This window comes from Tamandua tetradactyla, chromosome 11 (assembly GCF_023851605.1).
Source record: "Tamandua tetradactyla isolate mTamTet1 chromosome 11, mTamTet1.pri, whole genome shotgun sequence".
Taxonomy (NCBI): Eukaryota; Metazoa; Chordata; class Mammalia; order Pilosa; family Myrmecophagidae; genus Tamandua; species Tamandua tetradactyla.
Window position 1 is genome coordinate 45,572,381 of NC_135337.1, and position 17,147 is coordinate 45,589,527.

The window sequence follows — 17,147 nt, forward strand, 5'->3', positions numbered from 1 at the left end:
TATAAATTTTAAGCCTAGAATAATTTGTTTTTGCAAAGCTTGAAGCCAGGATCCCCAAAAGAAATATTTTCTACTTCTCTTTACCAACCACAGAGAACAGAATGCATGGTCAAGTTAGAAATCAGACCACTTTAACAACAGCAAAATAAATTTACAAAAAATAAAATTCTCTAGACATCATAATGCTATCAATTCCAGTACATGTTGTTTTGCTTATATATATATTTATTTGTGGTCATGCAACAAAACATCCTTAGTTATTAATTATGATTGCACCTACAAAGGCTGATTGCATCTCTTAGGTGGCTTAAGAGATCGAATGGGATTCAATCAGAGTCAAAATACACGGATTCAAATTCCACCATTGTCATTTAGCATTTAGCAATCCAAATTTCAGTCTTCACACATATGTAATGTGGATGATGATATCTAGCCTGCCTAAATTGCATAGTCATTTTAAGGATAAACTTAAGGAAGGTTTACACATTTGTCACGGGATTTAAGGATATATTGTATAAGGGATAAATAGAATATTAGCGCATAGAATGATTTATTACTGTTACCTGTCATTTGTAGTGTACCATAATGATTGTGATTCATCCAGATGTTCAACAGTACTGAAAACAGAGATCTCAAAGAGTTCTCTCAGGGGTGTGAGAACAGAGATGAGTTGAGGTCAGAAAAGGCGTTTACTCATGAAGTATCATTTGATCTTGAGGTCTGAAAGATTTAAAAGAGGTGATAATTCAAAAGATGAGAAAATAAAGAAACCCTGAGGGTGGATGTACCACCATGTGCAAAGGATGGAGGGTGCAAGGAAATCTATTGAAGTGAGATGAGAGAGAGTTTATGGGGGAATGGAGCATCTCAGTGTTGGCGAAGTAGATAGGCTCCAGTTCATAATTGCCTGTTAAATATAGGTCTCTACCTAAGGAATAATAAGAAACCATTCATGGACTATTTAAATAGGTAAAATGATATGATCAGATGCCTATTTTAAAGAACGTCTTATTAGCAATGGCTTGAAGAACAAATTGGAGGGGAACAATGTAGAACAGAAGGTCTTGTAATTTGACAATTTGATTATTTCAGTCTAGGCCAGGAATAATGACAACAGGATAAGAGGCATAGTAGTGGGAATGGAGAGAAGGGAAAAGCCTTACAACATATTTTGAATGTAGAGTTGTGAAGACGCAGATCAGACAGAGAGATTAGATATGGTGAGTAAGGGGGGAGAAGGATGCTCCACTTCTGAGATGCTCAATAGTTGAGACTATTATTTACTGTGATAGTGAACTATGGAGGAGGGCTATATTTGGTGAGGGATGTCAGGTTAACAGTTTTATATAGGTAAGAAGGTCAAAGGGGGCATCTATGCTAGAGCTTAAAAGCTGAAATTCCTTCTTGTAACAATGGCATATGACGTCACAAGCATGGATAAAGTCAGGAGAGAATGGGTGTTAGCAAGAAGAAAAACAGACCTAGTCTAGCATCTTGAGGAACTTCCAAATTAGGAATATTCACTTGAAAAATGCATCAAACAATTTTTACTATGAGCCATAATTGTGTTGGCTCCTGTAGAGAGACTGATTAATAATATTCAGTTCTCCCTTCAAATTTGCAGTCCAGTAAAATGTGGAGTCAGATTTTAAAACAGAGGAGGTACACTGTTTTTAGAACTGTGATGTGGGAAGGAAAGAGGAGAGAATTCCAGAGGAGATAATGCCTTAGTTGAGAACTAAAAGATCATTTCTTTCTCCCCCCAAAATAATTTTAGAGCCCTGACTTATTCCAGACACTATTCTAGCACAATAAGTACGAAATCCCTGTGTTTTGGAATAGTTTGATAGTTAAAGGAAGAAGAAGGATATTCAGCAAGATTGTGGAAACAAATTCAGGTAGGAAGTAGGTTTGGCAGTAAAATGACAATGTACTTCCTGTCTGATTACTCTTACTTCCTCAGTGAAATATTAGGCAAGATCATTAAGTGCTATTCAGGAGGAAGAGAAGATGCTGATGGATGAGGAAAGAGCCATATGGTATGAAATGTTCATTTTAAAGAGTAAAAGCATGAATAATAAAAAGTGTAGTAATATTTTTTGACAGTATAGAGCAATATATGTTCTTAAATTTAAAGTGAGACAGTCAGCCTACCTGCTTTTTTTCTTCCAGTCCATTTAACTATTCCTTTTCTGGTGTGAAATTTGTAACAAATTGGATTAGAAGTTTTAGTCTTGCCAGCTGAGTATGGCAGAAAGAGAACAGGGCAAGAGAATGATAACGATGGATGATGAAATACCAACTAGGTGAAGCAGATGGTGGTAAATGGCTAAAGTACTTGGCTAACCTGAACAAATATTTAAATAAATTCATGGGTACTAGACATGATGGACGAAGAGTATAATGCTTTATATTGTGATTTTAAATTTCGTGCATTTAAGGGTGATGGCAAATGCTAAAGCTTCACTGTCTCATATGGCACTCATTAAATCAGTGTCTATTTAATTAAAATTTTAATTAATTAAAACTAAGTAAAATTACAAATTCAGTTCTTCAGTTGCAGTAGCCACAATTTGAGGGTTCAGTATCAACTTGTGTCTAACAGTTCCTGTCCGAGATAATGCAGAGATAGAACAATTTCCCCAACACAGACATTTTTACTGGACAGTGCTGGTCCAGCTTGAAATCTTGGGAATGGATAGCAAAAGCAGAGGTAAAGTGAGAGGCACAAAATGCCATGAAATTATGATGTTGGCTGAATCTTTACTGAAGATGACCCAAAAATGGTGATAGGAAGAGAGAAAGAAAAGATGATATTGAGGGCTAAAACTTTAGAGTAGGTGATAGCAACGAGAAGTTGCAAGAAGAGATATCATGATGTGTGGTGCTTTATGATGGGGAAAACGTCAAAAGAGCTAGGAATTTTAAAGTGAAGAGTGGCATATGTGAACCATCCAAGGGTAAAAGGCAAAGGAGGCAAAGGTATTCTGGGGAGAGAAGACATGTAGTATCAAGGAGGTCAAACAGAAAGCATGTTTGCTTTGAAAAAACTGAAAGTATTGCAAATGACTGGGAGCATGAGGAATGCCTGATCACACACACACACACACCATCTCAGGTTCCCTTAACCTCCCAGGGGTGGCTTGTTGGAAATCTTGCTGAACTTCTGACATTTAGTTCCCTGTTGTTGTTGTCATTTTCCCTGTTGTTTTAATAGTTTACTTACAGATGAGAGTCATATGTAGAAACGGCTCACTGCTGTTTCATCAACTTCTCACCAATCTACTTGCACATAACAACATCATGATCCCCCCAAGCCAAGTGATCATTCAAAGTACACAATTCCTACATTTATGATGACAATTTGATTAGGTAAGGCTATGCTGACTAGGGACATCAGTGAGATTGTGAAATCCGCTAGATACAATTCATCCAACTGACCCATATATATAATATATATATATATATACACATTATATAATTATACTTCAATGCTTTGGAAGTAAACAGATATCTGAATATCATTAATTAAATCACAGATGAAAAAAAAAAGGAAGTTCTGAATGAACATGGCAATTGGAAAAAATACTCGGCAGACTGTAGGGGTTTTCCACTCTATTTCTTCCCACATAAAATTAAGTGAAGAAGAAGCAATTATCAAGATAATTCAAGGATAGAAAAGAAAAGAAAAATCCTGCCTAAATTATCTGAATAGTTAATGAAAAACTTGAGCTTGAGGCCTCAATTATTCAAGTAAATGAATCCATTTTCCAGTATGTTTTGCATGTTAATTTAATGAATAAATTAATCCTGAGGACCTGGTAGCTAATTTGCCTAAGGTCCTAGAGAAGATTTCTTTTTTGACCCTCAAGGTATCATTTAGTCTCAGCTAGGTTAGATTCAATATTATTCAACATATAACATATACTATTGTTATTCAAAGCAAAGTTTTGGTAAGCACTGTTCAAAACACAATGTAGACTCAGGCTATACCTGTACACAGTCAAAACATCCAGACAAAAAACCATAGGTAAGGCCAGCTCTCAGCTTGCTTTGCCTAACTGAGTACCATATGAGTAATTTTAATTCAACAGTTAATGAATTACCATAGCTTAAACTTTTCCTTTTTATTACCATGTTCAAAATGTTGAAATTATAAGCTCAGACAATATTTAATTATAATGAGTGATGAGGTCACAGTTTGTTCAATTTGAGTTTTTAGGAAGACATTTACCACAATCATACAAATTGTAATATAAGAAATATGAGTTCTTGCAAGATGTTGAATTTGCCTTTTTTAAACTTTCAAAGTTTTAAATTGGTGAGACGTGATCAAGGAATAAATTTTATAATGCAAATTATAAGAATACTTTGAGTATGTTTAAGGAAAGCACTCCTAAGCTCATAGTATACCCATGATAAATACATTCTGCTTAATTGATTTAAATGAATTATTTAGAGAGAATGGGTGGAATCAAATTTCCAAAGACAGTCATGTGGTTTATTTTAGAAATACCATTACCATCCATAATTTGTTGCCATCAGAAAACAAAGAGACCAAAGGGTGTGTCTATAGGGATATTTGCAGGGACAGCAGATGTTCAGGGCTAAGTCCATTGTGATTCTAACTTTTTCATAAAACATATCGTACATTTTATGCTTTAAAATTAAAAAAAAAATTGGCATAAATCTTTTCCCAAATATATCAATCAAAAATAGCTAGTTTAGTAAACAGAATATCAAAATTCTGTGATCATAGCCTCCTCTGTTTGATAATGGAGTATGATTTTGTAAATCTTTCTCTGGCACCCTTTTTTTTCTTACACTTACCTAAAATGTGAAATTAGATGCACTGAAACTTGCCAAGAATGCAATAGTACTGAACTGCCCTTAGGTTTCTTCTAGATAAATTTCAGCTGTGCCACATCTGAAAGCAATCAAGAATAAACTTTAGAACAGACTGGAATGGATTCAGGCTGAATATTCCAAAAGAAGTAGAGGGACCAAATAATATATTTTAGAAGCGGTATATATTATATAGGCCAACCCTAAATTCAGCAAGTTGGATTCAAGCTGCCAATGATAATGATTTCAGTAACCAAAAAGAGACATAAAATTGGGCGTTACGTAATTTGAGCCACTATGCGGACTATGTGGTTGATTACAACCATCTACATTTTAGTGTCTTTACTTATTAGCACTCTGTGTGGTTTCAAACAACTTCTCAAATATTTTATTTAGTTAATCTTTGCAGGAACTCTGTGAAATAGATGGGTCAGAGAGGATTACCCATATTTTCCAGAAAAGGAAATTAGATCATTCAGTTACATGACTTGTTCAAGTTGACATGAGCAAATAAGTAACCCCTTCACCCTTACTCCAAGTCCGGTTCTATTTCATAGGTCTATAACATTTTGCTTACATTTGGTAACATATCTTTATCCTCCAGGTCCATGATAAACACTACTATCTGCTATGAGAGTGGAGCACTATTATTCCTTTCTTATAAATCTTTCTTAAAATGAAATCTCAATAGTATTCAGTGCATATATATTAAAGCATTTTCTCAATCAAACAAATTTGGGTCTAGAAACTTCATTGCATTTGTAACGCAACAGAAAATAAAATGTTGCATTTTATCTTGTAAGCTTTTATAATCTCTACAATTTTACATGAATTAGTGAATCAAATTATATTTATAAATTATTCCTTATTTTAAAGTGATACCTTCTCTAGTCTGCAAATGAAAATATGCAAAGCATGACATACTTTAGGAAAGAAAATCTTGAACCATTAAATATAAAATATACCAATCTATGATTTTGAAAATACATGGTACAATTTACAACAGGGGTTTTCAATACGAATTTGTCACCATTCTTTGAAGCTATATCTATTAAATAGAATTGTATTGTACATTTCTTAAGGTAAAGTCATAAGGTAATATTGATATTATTTAATATTAATTAAAATACATATTTTTCCTCAATATTCTGTGAACCCTTTTAAATAAACCACATATAGAGCCTGACTGTAATTATAGCACAGGAGGATGAGGGTTGGAAATTTTTAGTCTAGTTGAGATTTGGGGATTTTTAGTTTGGAAGTTGATGTAAGCAATCCTTAGTGAAAAATTGCTAATGCTGTTGCAATTCCGAACTAAAGTTCTGGAATTCCTTGAGTATCAAATTTATTCTGTGCCTGCTTTCCAAATTCACAGCAGGTTTGCTACTTTTCATTTCATTCTATATCCTTGAAATAAGAGGGTGGCTACTCTCTTGAACATTCTTGGACTTTAGTCCAATAAATATAATTATTTGACATCCCAAAAGTAATATACCAATATACCAGCCAAGCAGTAAGCCTATCAACAGTTGGACATTTTATTAATTGAGGGGGGGAGAAGAGAGATGTACCAAAAAGCTGGTCCTTTTTAATTTGATTCTAGTTATACATCATATACCTTTAATAATATTTCAGTCAAGCTAATATTCAACTTGAGTCAACTGTCTCCTCCCATTTAAAAAAGTAGGTTAATGTTCAATATAATCAGTTTTAATTTAACTGCTTATATAATTTTAGAATGGAAAAGTTGATTTTCCATTAAAATCAATGAAATTAGGTAGATAGAATAAGGACTAGGGCTTTCTTCAAGTTTTGAATATTTGCAAAGAAAAGACAGGAAATTTATCTAATAGTAAATTTTACGCCATAAACAGAAACTACCAAAAAACTGAAATGTCCTTTGTACCCCCATGACCAAAACTGCTACCTAATGTTTATTGTGTGCTTCCCTATATCAAGCATTGCCTATGAAGTAGGTACTATTATTAAGTCCATTTTGTAGAAGTCCATTTACTTCACTGAAGTCCAGTGAAGTAAAGTAAAATGCTCCTCTTCATTCATTTTAAGTTTGCTATTTATTGCTTCCATTTTCTATTAGCATTGTTTGTCCAGAATAAATCAGTATATATTTTTTCAAGCCTAGAGTCCAATAGCTTTTTTTCCTAAGCTGGCAAAAGCAGAAATCAAATGCCTTGTGTATGATAATATTATTTAACCTTGTTTGCCATGCACAAATGGCTACCTGAGATAAAGAAAAATAACAACTTACAGTCAAACAAATGTATATAGAGGGATTTTGCTGATATATTTGGGGTGAATTTTTGGTCTTCTAAATAAGCTAGCTATATTTTTGGCAAACATAATCAGGATGCTCACTGAGATGTAGGCAACACATTGCACCCTACTCACACCACATGGGACAGACACAGATCTCCTGAGCTGTTTTTCCTTGATTTTCTCGCACTGATTGACCAAAGCAATAGTATGCAATTTTTAAATATTAACAGTATATTTTCTGTATCCTATAGAAATATATGATGACATTTTTCCTTCATTCCTTTGCTATATGTCATTGTGGCTCTAATGTTTTTTAGGGTGTTCGGGGTAGGACAGGGTATGGGAATCAAACCTAGGTCCCCCGTATGGCAGGCAAGAATTCTACAACTGAGCTGTACTTGCACTGCCCTTAATCCTAATCTTTATATTATGTGTCATTGCTTCTTGATGTCTTCCCCAAGAATAAAAGATGAACTTTAAACGCTGACAAGTGGTGATCAATATTAGTTAACAAGGAAGAGTTCACTATAATAGAACTTCAGGACTCCTTAATAGGACACATTGTTTATTGCAATTGCTTTAATGTACATTCTGTCAACAAATGTAATGGTACGATTGAAGATATGATACTTTGCCTGTTATACAGAGCATTTTCCAATGTTCAAAGAAAATATTTCTATTTTTATCATAATTTAAAAATATTTAAATTACCCTAATGATAAAAATGTAAAATGAGTAAGTGGACCTAAATCTATTCAGTCCCATAATTTATTTTTAAAGCAAATGTGCACACTCAAGTAATTGAAAGCATATAACTTGTTAACATTTTGTTCTCTTCCAAATTCTAAACATTCTAAAGTCAGATGATTATATTTTCTTGCCCTCATTTTCATTTTTTTAGCTCATTGATTTTATCCATACTTTTCCCATGTGAGCTGAAGTTGGAGAATATTGGAATTTTTCTGGGATCTGAAATAAGTTGTTGTGAATATTTTAATGATAAACAGTAAGAGTACAGCTATACAAACTAAATAAGTCTAGCAATAAAAATCAAGAATAGCTGGCAATGGTCCTATTTGTTTATAAACTGCTAGATAGTTAATGCAAAAATATTAATTTAGAGGAACATGTTAATTCAAATTCAATAGGGGAATGATGAGTTTTTTGTTTTATTTTAATTTTCAAATATTTTCTGTGAAATTGCAATATCTCAAAGTACATTGTAACAAGTAGTTATAGAACATATTTCATAGTATGGTATGGGTTATATTTACACAATTTTAGATTTTTCCTTCTAGCTGCTCCAAGACACTGGAGGCTAAAAGAAATATCAATGTAATGATTCAGAAGTCATACTCATTTGTTAAATCCCATTTTCTCTGTTATAACTCCTCCTTCTCATTTGACCCTTCTCCTTACTTTAGGGATATTTGAGTTCTACCCTTTCTAAATTGTCATGTTAGAAAGGGGTGTCAGTAGTATGGGACGGCAGGTGATACTAGTAGATGTTCTTGGAAAAGCTGGGCCCTCTGGTTTTCAGGGCTTATCTGGCCTAGGAACCCATCTGGAGGTTGTAGGTTTCTGGAAAGTAATCTTAGTGCATGAAACTTTTATAGAATCTCAGACAGAGCTCTAGTTGTTCTTTAGGGTTAACAGGAATAGTTCTGTTTAGAGTTTGGCAAACCGTGGTAATTAGCAATATTGAGCTGAAGCTGGCATAAGAGTAGACTCCAGAATAGTCCCTGAACTCTATTTGAACACTCCCAGCCACTGATACTTATTTTCTTACATTTTTTTCCCTGCTTTTTGTCAGGAAGGCATTAAGAATCCCATGATGCCAGGCCAGGCTTATCCCTGGGAGTCATGCCCCATATTGCTAAGGAGACTTTCACCTGTGGATGTCATGTTCCATGTAGCCGGAAAGGTAGTGATTTTACTTGCAGAGTTGGGTTTAGAGAGAGAGAGGCCATGTTTGACCAACAAAAGAAGTTTTATGGAAATGTCTTTTAAGCATAACTACAGATATAGCTTCTGTGCTACAGAAATAAGCTTCACAAGACCAAACCTCAAGCTCAAGGGTTTGGCCTATTAACTTGGGAGACTCTAATGTTTGAGATAGTATCAGGGGTTCTCCCTGGTGGTAAAGCTTAAATAGTTCCATATTTCTCTCCCATCTGTCAAGGAACTTTACCAGTACTTTTAATTATTTGCCCAATATACTCTGGGATATATCTGGGTATTACATTATGCTATACAGAATTTTAAGCCCTCATTCTTATTCTGGGCTCCATGTGTTTGAGTTGTTTAAATTAGCTATCCAGACCAGTTGAGTTTGATTATGTGCTACAGAAAATTTAGGTTTTGGACAAAATGAACCCCTCTTACTTTGGAGTAGGTGAAGTTTTAAAATGCAGACAATGTCATCCTTACCCCTGTAGTCTGATTTACTTTAGTCGTGACTTGTTCAGCTTCATTCTTATCTCTAATTGAAGCCTGATATCTTTTTTGGCTTCTTTAACAGTTGTTGTATGTAACAATGCTGACTTCCAGAGCTGCAGAATTCCAGTTCTGAGTCTTTGGTGTCACACAAGTAGCTGAAGGGAAATGATGGTTTTGATGAAACCAAGTACCCAGGGACGGGACCACTTTTCTTTTCAGTTGTATGCACGTTTGTGATATAATAAATTAATTATATTCAGGACACATACAAGGAAAGGTTTTTTGTAGAAACCACATAAAAATAGTTCAAAGCTAGGATTACATTTAAGTTTTGTAACTTAGCCAAGTCCATTATTCATATTTATAATTCAAAAAGTCATGGCACACTCAAATATGTAGACCCCTCCTGATTACATTAATATTTGCTATTTGATTAGGTTAAAATGCAAATGTGAACTCTCCATATGCTGGAGAGTAGCACAGGAACAATATGTTCCATGTGGCCAAGCCACCTTGGATCTTTCAATAATAAATATTCACAAGCCCCATTAGCACCACATCATCACTACTTAAGTTTTAACCTGCCAGGATCTGGGTCAGCAGTAAAATTGGTCAGTATCTTCACAATAACAAAATTAATGCTGGGAGAAAGTGCAGGGCACACTGTAGACAATTTTGCTGCAATAAGAAAATGAAATCCTGCATTAATATTTTTGCAAATATTAAACAAGGGAAAATAAGAAAATAAATCTAATTTCAGAGGATGAGGGAAAATATGCATTAAGACTCTTGAGTATCAGAAAAAATAAATGGGAACAAATTAATATCCTATTTCTCTTAGTTGCCTAATTTTTAAAAATTCTTTCATTGAAGTTTCTTTTTTAGGAGCATCTTAAGAAGCACTGCAACAAACTGATAAGAAGATTTGAAGATAGAATGAATGTCAAAGAAGGGAAGATAATGGTCCTGGTAGGCACATATTACTTCAGATTGTGAGAGCTGGATAATGGATTTTTTTTCAAAGGCTAAATAGTTTAGATAAACGTCTTTAAGAGTAAAATATTTATGAAGTGCATTTCTGGAAGATTGGCTTAGTTGCATAGTGCATGGAGAGGAAGAGGATGGAGTAATGGCATTGATCCCTGGTTTGGCTAGTTAATTTAAATCAGTTTCAGGATGAAGGTAAAGCTATATACAAGGTAAGCAATCTTCAAGAATGAAGCATTGTTTAAAGGGGGAACAAATAGAATAAACTGGACATTTATGGTGACTTCTCACCATCCATCTTCCACTTTCAAATGGCTCCTATTTTCATTTGGGGAACGATGCTGGAGAGTAGAGTCCACCCCCAAGACTAAAACTGAGGCTTATGACCTAACTAAATTAACTACTTTATATTGTCACACTAAGGAATGGCAAGTAACCTCAAATGGTCCAATAATGCACCTCAGAACTTTAGCTTGGTTTACCTGGAGAAAGTTAGGGTCTCTTTTCTTTGAATTATGTGATAAGCTGATTTGGACACTGAAATGCTGTGGCCTTTTATGCTACCATAATAAAGCCAGTTTATAGATGAAACTGATACATTGATTGGGGCATAGTAATAATAGAGAAATAGATCCATCACCCTGGTGACAAGGAGAAATAACCTGTCCAAACCATGCATAAGTTAACAATATTTCAGGATTGATTCCATTTTCTATGCCAATAAATATCTTTTATTAAAGCAATGCTTTTATTAAAGCATTTCATTTTTGCATAAAATTACCCTAATGATAAAAATGTAAAATGAGTAAGTGGACCTAAATCTATTCAGTCCCATAATTTATTTTTAAAGCAAATGTGCACACTCAAGTAATTGAAAGCATATAACTTGTTAACATTTTGTTCTCTTCCAAATTCTAAACATTCTAAAGTCAGATGATTATATTTTCTTGCCCTCATTTTCATTTTTTTAGTTCATTGATTTTATCCATACTTTTCCCATGTGAGCTGAAGTTGGAGAATATTGGAATTTTTCTGTGGATCTGAAAAGTCTTATTTGTTGAAGAACACAGTACTGTCATACTTGGGAAATTTGAGTGCTGTTAGGTAAATAGATGAGATCAAACAAAATGGATATTTAGACGTTCTTATCCCACATAAACCATTTGTCCTTGTGACATTTACTCATCAAATGTATGTACCTGGACAGATGCTGCAGTAGCAGTCTCAGCAACTTAACCTGGCATTCCACTAGAAAAATTTTTCTTACCTCACCACTCACCACCTAATCTTAGTTTATTCCTTTTGGAGTCCACATTCTCAGCATTTTTTTTTTTTTCAACCCTCCACAGAGTCTGTGACTGCTGTGAAAGCAATACCGAAATGCCTCATTAAAATCATTATTATTAGCTTCAGACATTCCCTTGAGGCCTGCATTAACTTATACCCTCTCTCATTCTATCTTTGCACTGAGTAGGACTATGTTAAGCCAAAGATGCCTCAATCCCCATAGAACCTAGAAGTAAGATTTCTTTTTTAACATTGAGAAGCAGAGATGCAGATAATGACTGATTTAATAGGGTTTCAATAAGCTACATTGATTATGTAAATTAAAGTTCTTTCCTAGCAGCACTACAGAAGGAAATTTAGAATTCATAGAGCTTTTATCTTCCTTTTTAAAACTCTAGCTTCTCAAGATTGATTTAAATCCTTTTCAGTACTAACTACATAATGTTTGTGTTAGTGGGTGTATTAATCTGTACGCTTGTCCTTCCACTGGAGGCAGAAAACTGGTTTTGTAGAGTCCATACCTTCACAGACAGAGGGGAATTGTGCCCCATGACAGACCACACCCATAAGTGATTTTGATGAGACTATACACTAAGCATTGTTTTGGAAATGACTTAAGGTTTTGGGGATGCCCTGATGAAATAGATTTATGTTGCATATGGGAAAATGTGTCTTTTTTGGCCTCCAGAGAGTAGACTGTTGTTTGGAGCTACGTTACCCAGAAAAATACATCCCTAACCTTAATCCTTTCCTGTGCATGTGAACCCATTGTAAGTAGGATATTTTGATGAGATTACTTTGGTTAATGTGTGGCTCAGCTCAATCAGTGTGGTCCTTAATCCTATTGCAGCAATAAGTAGTATAAGCAGAACAAGCAGAATGAAATTCAGGCAGATAGAAAGCCACGGAGGGAATAGCCAGAAGCTGATAGTCCACAGAATCTGAAAAAGAAGTGAGAGTTGAGGACAGGCCACCATATGCATTGTCATGCGACAGAGACGCCCAGGACCAAGGATGATCAGCATCTAAAGCCAGAACTCCAGTCTTCAAGAAGAAAGTATCACCTTGATGATGCTTTGATTTGGACTTCCCCTAACCTCAGAACTGTTACCCAATAAATCCCCATTATTTAACCCAATTCATTGCATGGTATTTGTTTGAGTAGCCAAGGAATCTAAAACACTGTGTAACCAAGAATCTATGTGAAATACAACAACATATACATGTATATCTGTATATGCATATTCAATGTATATTTCAAGTAGTGAAAAAGAAAAAGCATAGTTTAAAGTTATTGGTGATGGCTTTGTTAACTAAGAGGTGTGGTTATAAATGGTAACCCCCAAGTGTAATATGTAAAGCATAAGCTTAGCTACTTAATTTTGATAGCTTAGAGAGTGTTCAGTGGTTCAGAATTAGAAGACAATCCTCCAGTCCTCCCTGCCCAGTTTTTGATTCACTCCCAATGCATTAATAAACCACTGATGAAATAATTACCACAGTCTGAGTATGAGACATTTTAATGTGACCAGCAAGAACAATTATTAGAATAGCCCAATATTTTATTTTATTTTACTTTTTTTACCCTGGCTCCTTACTTTTACATTTTGATCCAGCAGCCCCCTGCAAAGTACCCTGTGAATTACTGCTGAGAATTCTGTGAAGGGAGTGTCTAATGTGTGCTCAGCAAGCTCAATATTTGTTCTACTCCAATAGGAACTACTATCAGTCTGTGCTGCTATAGATCTTTTCTCTGCTCTACAGGGCAGCTTAGGTCTCTGAGGACATCCTACTGCTCTTCCAGCACAGAGGGGCTCCACAGCTTCTCTTCCAGGGAATTCTGATATTGTTGCCATTTCACAAGTCTGCACATCCTCTGTAGACTTTCTATATCAATGCCAGCTCCAGTAGCATTCAGAAATCTTCTCTCAATGATCTAAAGCTGTTAAATTTTGTACTGATTCACAGAGAATCAGAAAGAATATTTAAATCTAATTATGATGACATGATCCAACAGGAGCACACCACGTTTTTATTTGAGTATCAAGGTGTTATATGACCCATTGAAATGGTACTTCCATTCTTTTGTCTCCTTATGATATAGGCACATAGCTAGGAGATTATGGATTAAGGAAAATGAAAGTCATCATGCACTATAAGACCTTGTCATTAGGTCAAATTCATTTAGCTTAACTCCGTCTCTCAAAATGAGTTACCTTCCTTGAGAATATAAGGCTTTGCTGCATCTGCTTCTCAATTTCCTCAAGTATTCACAACATTGCCTAAAACTCAACAGCAGACAATTTAGAATTATAGCTCAGATTAATCAAGTTCACATTTCTGTTAGCTATTCTTATCTAGAGTCAACTTGTGTAGCAGTAACTGACTCACTCATAAAAATAAGGTTTGCAAACCATTAGCATTTTTCACATTTCACTGAATCATCATCAACTAAAACTGAGAACCTGACTAAATTCAATAAACATTTAAGTTCAATTCAGAGTTAAATTAGTGTCATCCTGTAGGTTAAGAGAGGCTTTCATTTTGCTATTAAAGTCTAATATCTTTGAGCCCTGCTCCAAAGAAAGGTTGGAAGCATGACAGGAGGGTGACTGAGGCAGCGATTCAGGAGTGTGGCTGACCTGGGAGAGTCTATGCACCACATGTGGCAGCCCTGGTTTCAGAGGCTAAGAAACTGAGAAGCAGAAAGCTGGAGCCTGGTGTGGAGGTGTGGAGTCACAGAGCCTGTGGGAGTGCATGGACTGGGGTGCAGGACTAGGAAGTAAGTCAGACTGTGTTCCTTGGGTGCGCTACCCTCACCAGCGCAGCCCTGTGACCAGTGAATCACCCTAAATCCCACGCACCTGAACTATGTCACCCTCTCCAGGTCCCCGTGCTCCAGGCATCTCCACCCCACCAGCCCCTAGTGCTCATACCTGCCCCTCACCCCCACCCCAAGTGCAGCTTAACTTACCTCTCCTGCACACCTCCCGAGCACTACCTCCCCCTCCCTGTTCCCTGCAGGCTGTTATCAGCACATAAAGGTTTTGGGCACCATCTTTCATACCTAGGCTACCCCTGCCCGAAGCCCATAGTATTCCACAGCCTCAAACCACCCTCCCTGAGCTCAGTGCATTCCTTTATGGCACTCCCAGGCCCACGCATGCACACTGACCCCCAATCACGTCATTCAGCTCTGGGAACAGTACGTCACAGCAGAGCTTACACAGAGGACCTTACACAAAAATTAACTCAAAGTGGATCAAATGCCTAAATATAAGAACTAGCACCATAAAGTTTCTAGAAAAAAATGTAGGGAAACATTTTCAAGACCGAGTAATAAGAGGTAGCTTCCTAAACTTTATACTCAAAGCACAAGCAACAGAATTAAAAATAGATAAATGGGAACTCCTCAAAATCAAATGCTTCTGAACCTCAAAAGATATTGTCAAAAAGGTGAAGAGGCAGCCAATTTAATGGGAGAAAATATTTGGAAATCACATATCAGACAAAGGCTTGATTACTTATATATACAAAGAAATCATACAACTCAACAACAAAAGGACAATCCAATTATATGATGGGCTAAAGATATGAATAGGCATTTTTTCTGAAGAATACATACAGATGGCTCAAAAGCACATGAAGAGATGCTCATTTTCACTGGCTATAAGGGAAATGCAAATGAAGACTACAATGAGATACCACCTCACACCTATAAGAATGGCTGCTAGCAAACATGCAGGAAACTATAAATGTTGGAGAGGACGTGGAGAAACTGGGACACTTATGCACTGCTGGTGGGAATGTATAATGGTGCAGCCACTATGGAAGACTGGTGGTTCCATAGGAAACTAAAATATCAAGTTGCCCTATGACCCAGCAATAGCACTACTTGGTACCTACCCAGAAGAGCTAAAAGCAATGACACCAACAGACATTTGCACACCGATGTTCATAGCAACATTATTCACAATCACCAAAAGATGGAAACAAACCAAATGCCCATCAACAGATGAGTGGATCAACAAAATATGGTATATACATACGATGGAATATTATGCAGCAGTAAGACAAAATGACATCCTGAAGCACATGACAAGATGGATGAGCCTGGAGGACATAATGCTGAGTAAAGTGAGCCAGACACAAAACGATAAATATTGTATAAGTCCACTTTATGACCAGCATAAAGATATAATCAGAGGTTTATAATATAGAAAATAGGGGACTTAGATACACATAGAAACTAGAGATGGGTGAACAATTAGCTAATGAGGTTGAACTCCAATGTAAGGGAATAGATAGGAGCAAAGGGAATTCTCTAGTGGGTCTAGAAATAATATTACCATATTGGAGATGAACAAGATTGAAAGGGGTTGTATAGACCTACGTGTCCCGCTGACTCACACCAGAAATATGAATGAGTTCTCATAAGAAACCATCAGCACTACCACAACACAACAGAGGTAAATAATGGGGTGAGGGGCAAAACTTAAGGGGAGGTTTAGATTTCCTATTTGGCGTGGGTGTGTTTATTGATTTTATTTCTCTTGGGAACAGTGAAGTTATCTAAGATTGAGAATGTTGATGCACTGTGGACTTTGGATCTTCTACATAATGCCCAATGAATGCAGGTGGCTGAAGGATGCACCAACGGAGAAGTAGATTCGTGAATGATGGTGTATACTTATGAATGAAGGTAGTGCTACTACAAAAAGGAACAACGTTGTGAGGCATGCATGAATGTGAATGAACATGTGGGACATTTGGTGAGACAAAATAAGCCAGAAAGAAAAAAAAAAAAAACAATGTTACGGTCACCTTTAGAAAATGCTTATAAGAAAACAGGGGCCTACATTACAAACCTTTAGAGCAGGCACATTAAGTCTGGAGTGGTGATTATTATTTCTGGATTTTGAGAGGCTGTTTTATATATATAACCTGATATTTAGAGATAAGAATGAAGCCTAACAGGTTGAGGTTAAAGCAATTCAGAATATAGGGGTAAGGAAGACAGTGTCTATATTTTAGACCCACACATACTCTTTTTTTAAATTTTTTATTTATTTTTTTTATTTTTTACATGGGCAGGCACCGGGAAATGAACCCGGGTGCTCTGGCATAGCAGGCGAGCATTCTTGCCTGCTGACCCATCGTGGCCCGCCCCCACACATACTCTTTGAGACCAATGGAAGAAAGATTTATTTGATCTGGAACTGAAATTTTCTGTAGTGCATAATCTAATTCAACCTTTCTATATAGCTCATTTGAACAACTGAAACATAGGAAGCATGGAATAAGAAAGCGGT

The 17,147-nt window shown here is 35.9% G+C and overlaps 1 long non-coding RNA gene across 1 annotated transcript in view; it reads right to left on the reverse strand.

The window, feature by feature from the left end:
* Positions 1 to 569: 569 nt before the first annotated feature.
* The window catches only part of LOC143649500 (uncharacterized), a 29,227-nt gene continuing 12,649 nt past the window's right edge, over positions 570 to 17,147 (reverse strand). Inside the window, exons 2-3 of the long non-coding RNA XR_013159058.1 lie at positions 4,831 to 4,927; positions 570 to 720 (exon numbers count right to left, since the gene is read on the reverse strand). This is a non-coding gene — a long non-coding RNA (uncharacterized LOC143649500). The remainder of the gene's footprint in view (positions 721 to 4,830; positions 4,928 to 17,147) is intronic.